The sequence below is a fragment of the Entelurus aequoreus genome, linkage group LG06, assembly GCF_033978785.1.
Source record: "Entelurus aequoreus isolate RoL-2023_Sb linkage group LG06, RoL_Eaeq_v1.1, whole genome shotgun sequence".
Classification (NCBI taxonomy): domain Eukaryota; kingdom Metazoa; phylum Chordata; class Actinopteri; order Syngnathiformes; family Syngnathidae; genus Entelurus; species Entelurus aequoreus.
The window spans coordinates 85,309,315-85,315,314 of NC_084736.1; positions in this window are offsets into that span (position 1 = coordinate 85,309,315).

A 6,000-nucleotide genomic window follows, 5' to 3' on the forward strand; every position below is an offset into this window, starting at 1 on the left:
AACACTGTAAATGTTGTATTCTATTCTGGAATAAAGCTGCAACATAACAACATGTGGACAAAGTGAAACACTGTAAATGTTGTATTCCATTCTGGAATAAGGCTGCAACATAACAACATGTGGACAAAGTGAAACACTGTAAATGTTGTATTCCATTCTGGAATAAAGCTGCAACATAACAACATGTGGACAAAGTGAAACACTGTAAATGTTGTATTCCATTCTGGAATAAGGCTGCAACATAACAACATGTGGACAAAGTGAAACACTGTAAATGTTGTATTCCATTCTGGAATAAGGCTGCAACATAACAACATGTGGAAAAAGTGAAACACTGTAAATGTTGTATTCTATTCTGGAATAAAGCTGCAACATAACAACATGTGGACAAAGTGAAACGCTGTAAATGTTGTATTCTATTCTGGAATAAGGCTGCAAGATAACAACATGTGGACAAAGTGAAACGCTGTAAATGTTGTATTCTATTCTGGAATAAAGCTGCAACATAACAACATGTGGACAAAGTGAAACGCTGTAAATGTTGTATTCTATTCTGGAATAAGGCTGCAACATAACAACATGTGGACAAAGTGAAACACTGTAAATGTTGTATTCCATTCTGGAATAAGGCTGCAACATAACAACATGCGGACAAAGTGAAACACTGTAAATGTTGTATTCCATTCTGGAATAAGGCTGCAACATAACAACATGTGGACAAAGTGAAACGCTGTAAATGTTGTATTCTATTCTGAAATAAGGCTGCAACATAACAACATGTGGACAAAGTGAAACACTGTAAATGTTGTATTCCATTCTGGAATAAAGCTGCAACATAACAACATGTGGACAAAGTGAAACACTGTAAATGTTGTATTCCATTCTGGAATAAGGCTGCAACATAACAACATGTGGACAAAGTGAAACACTGTAAATGTTGTATTCTATTCTGGAATAAGGCTGCAACATAACAACATGTGGAAAAAGTGAAACACTGTAAATGTTGTATTCTATTCTGGAATAAAGCTGCAACATAACAACATGTGGACAAAGTGAAACACTGTAAATGTTGTATTCCATTCTGGAATAAGGCTGCAACATAACAACATGTGGACAAAGTGAAACACTGTAAATGTTGTATTCCATTCTGGAATAAGGCTGCAACATAACAACATGTGGACAAAGTGAAACACTGTAAAAGTTGTATTCCATTCTGGAATAAGGCTGCAACATAACAACATGTGGACAAAGTGAAACACTGTAAATGTTGTATTCCATTCTGGAATAAGGCTGCAACATAACAACATGTGGACAAAGTGAAACACTGTAAATGTTGTATTCCATTCTGGAATAAGGCTGCAACATAACAACATGTGGACAAAGTGAAACACTGTAAATGTTGTATTCCATTCTGGAATAAAGCTGCAACATAACAACATGTGGACAAAGTGAAACACTGTAAATGTTGTATTCCATTCTGGAATAAGGCTGCAACATAACAACATGTGGACAAAGTGAAACGCTGTAAATGTTGTATTCTATTCTGGAATAAAGCTGCAACATAACAACATGTGGACAAAGTGAAACACTGTAAATGTTGTATTCCATTCTGGAATAAAGCTGCAACATAACAACATGTGGACAAAGTGAAACACTGTAAATGTTGTATTCCATTCTGGAATAAGGCTGCAACATAACAACATGCGGACAAAGTGAAACACTGTAAATGTTGTATTCCATTCTGGAATAAGGCTGCAACATAACAACATGTGGACAAAGTGAAACACTGTAAATGTTGTATTCTATTCTGGAATAAGGCTGCAACATAACAACATGTGGAAAAAGTGAAACACTGTAAATGTTGTATTCTATTCTGGAATAAAGCTGCAACATAACAACATGTGGACAAAGTGAAACACTGTAAATGTTGTATTCCATTCTGGAATAAGGCTGCAACATAACAACATGTGGACAAAGTGAAACACTGTAAATGTTGTATTCCATTCTGGAATAAGGCTGCAACATAACAACATGTGGACAAAGTGAAACACTGTAAATGTTGTATTCCATTCTGGAATAAGGCTGCAACATAACAACATGTGGACAAAGTGAAACACTGTAAATGTTGTATTCCATTCTGGAATAAGGCTGCAACATAACAACATGTGGACAAAGTGAAACACTGTAAATGTTGTATTCCATTCTGGAATAAGGCTGCAACATAACAACATGTGGACAAAGTGAAACACTGTAAATGTTGTATTCCATTCTGGAATAAAGCTGCAACATAACAACATGTGGACAAAGTGAAACACTGTAAATGTTGTATTCCATTCTGGAATAAGGCTGCAACATAACAACATGTGGACAAAGTGAAACGCTGTAAATGTTGTATTCTATTCTGGAATAAAGCTGCAACATAACAACATGTGGACAAAGTGAAACACTGTAAATGTTGTATTCCATTCTGGAATAAAGCTGCAACATAACAACATGTGGACAAAGTGAAACACTGTAAATGTTGTATTCCATTCTGGAATAAGGCTGCAACATAACAACATGCGGACAAAGTGAAACACTGTAAATGTTGTATTCCATTCTGGAATAAGGCTGCAACATAACAACATGTGGACAAAGTGAAACGCTGTAAATGTTGTATTCTATTCTGAAATAAGGCTGCAACATAACAACATGTGGACAAAGTGAAACACTGTAAATGTTGTATTCCATTCTGGAATAAGGCTGCAACATAACAACATGTGGACAAAGTGAAACACTGTAAATGTTGTATTCCATTCTGGAATAAGGCTGCAACATAACAACATGTGGACAAAGTGAAACACTGTAAATGTTGTATTCCATTCTGGAATAAGGCTGCAACATAACAACATGTGGAAAAAGTGAAACACTGTAAATGTTGTATTCTATTCTGGAATAAAGCTGCAACATAACAACATGTGGACAAAGTGAAACACTGTAAATGTTGTATTCCATTCTGGAATAAGGCTGCAACATAACAACATGTGGACAAAGTGAAACACTGTAAATGTTGTATTCCATTCTGGAATAAGGCTGCAACATAACAACATGTGGACAAAGTGAAACACTGTAAATGTTGTATTCCATTCTGGAATAAGGCTGCAACATAACAACATGTGGACAAAGTGAAACACTGTAAATGTTGTATTCTATTCTGGAATAAGGCTGCAACATAACAACATGTGGAAAAAGTGAAACACTGTAAATGTTGTATTCTATTCTGGAATAAAGCTGCAACATAACAACATGTGGACAAAGTGAAACACTGTAAATGTTGTATTCCATTCTGGAATAAGGCTGCAACATAACAACATGTGGACAAAGTGAAACACTGTAAATGTTGTATTCCATTCTGGAATAAGGCTGCAACATAACAACATGTGGACAAAGTGAAACACTGTAAATGTTGTATTCCATTCTGGAATAAGGCTGCAACATAACAACATGTGGACAAAGTGAAACACTGTAAATGTTGTATTCCATTCTGGAATAAGGCTGCAACATAACAACATGTGGACAAAGTGAAACACTGTAAATGTTGTATTCCATTCTGGAATAAGGCTGCAACATAACAACATGCGGACAAAGTGAAACACTGTAAATGTTGTATTCCATTCTGGAATAAAGCTGCAACATAACAACATGTGGACAAAGTGAAACACTGTAAATGTTGTATTCCATTCTGGAATAAGGCTGCAACATAACAACATGTGGACAAAGTGAAACGCTGTAAATGTTGTATTCTATTCTGGAATAAAGCTGCAACATAACAACATGTGGACAAAGTGAAACACTGTAAATGTTGTATTCCATTCTGGAATAAAGCTGCAACATAACAACATGTGGACAAAGTGAAACACTGTAAATGTTGTATTCCATTCTGGAATAAAGCTGCAACATAACAACATGTGGACAAAGTGAAACACTGTAAATGTTGTATTCCATTCTGGAATAAAGCTGCAACATAACAACATGTGGACAAAGTGAAACACTGTAAATGTTGTATTCCATTCTGGAATAAAGCTGCAACATAACAACATGTGGACAAAGTGAAACACTGTAAATGCTGAGGTTGCCATGACGATATCACACCTTGAACATTATGACAGAAAGAAGAGAAGCTAGCATGTCGTAGCACGTTCATCCTCAAAAGAATAAAGAAGTAAATAACAACAACTGACCCCTAAAGTGCGGGAGAGGAAGTACAACAAAATAAACCCGGGGGATTTTCACAACAAAATGCTTCATGTTTAATAATAGCTTGTTGGTGTTAAAAGCACAATAAATAGACACTTTCAAACAATACTTGATGACTTTATTCCACATACCAATTCCACAGCACATACTTGTTTGTTGGTGATGATGACGAACCTGATGGCCTTGGGCTGGACCTGGACTTGGACCTGGACCTGGACCTGGACCTGGGCCTGGACCTGGACCTGGACCTGGGCCTGGACCTGGGCCTGGACCTGGACCTGGGCCTGGGCCTGGACCTGGACCTGGACCTGGGCCTGGGCCTGGGCCTGGACCCGGGCCCGGGCCTGGGCCTGGACCTGGGCCTGGACCTGGGCCTGGGCCTGGGCCTGGGCCTGGGCCTGGACCTGGACCTGTTTGACTGACTGCAGTAAGAAACTTCCTGAAGTAAATACTGACAATTGGAAGCAAACAATAGTGATAAATGTATTGAATAGTGATAAATGTATTGAATAGTGATAAATGTATTGAATAGTGAGACATGTATTGAATAGTGATAAATGTATTGAATAGTGATACATGTATTGAATAGTGATACATGTATTGAATAGTGAGACAGGTATTGAATAGTGAGACATGTATTGAATAGTGATACATGTATTGAATAGTGATAAATGTATTGAATAGTGATACATGTATTGAATAGTGATACATGTATTGAATAGTGATACATGTATTGAATAGTGAGACAGGTATTGAATAGTGATAAATGTATTGAATAGTGATACATGTATTGAATAGTGAGACATGTATTGAATAGTGAGACATGTATTGAATAGTGATAAATGTATTGAATAGTGAGACATGTATTGAATAGTGAGACATGTATTGAATAGTGATAAATGTATTGAATAGTGATAAATGTATTGAATAGTGAGACATGTATTGAATAGTGATAAATGTATTGAATAGTGAGACATGTATTGAATAGTGAGACATGTATTGAATAGTGATAAATGTATTGAATAGTGATACATGTATTGAATAGTGAGACATGTATTGAATAGTGAGACATGTATTGAATAGTGATAAATGTATTGAATAGTGAGACATGTATTGAATAGTGATAAATGTATTGAATAGTGAGACATGTATTGAATAGTGATAAATGTATTGAATAGTGATACATGTATTGAATAGTGAGACATGTATTGAATAGTGATAAATGTATTGAATAGTGAGACATGTATTGAATAGTGAGACATGTATTGAATAGTGAGACATGTATTGAATAGTGAGACATGTATTGAATAGTGAGACATGTATTGAATAGTGAGACATGTATTGAATAGTGATAAATGTATTGAATAGTGAGACATGTATTGAATAGTGATACATGTATTGAATAGTGAGACATGTATTGAATAGTGAGACATGTATTGAATAGTGATAAATGTATTGAATAGTGATACATGTATTGAATAGTGAGACAGGTATTGAATAGTGATAAATGTATTGAATAGTGATACATGTATTGAATAGTGATAAATGTATTGAATAGTGATAAATGTATTGAATAGTGAGACAGGTATTGAATAGTGATACATGTATTGAATAGTGATACATGTATTGAATAGTGAGACATGTATTGAATAGTGATACATGTATTGAATAGTGATAAATGTATTGAATAGTGATAAATGTATTGAATAGTGAGACATGTATTGAATAGTGATAAATGTATTGAATAGTGATACATGTATTGAA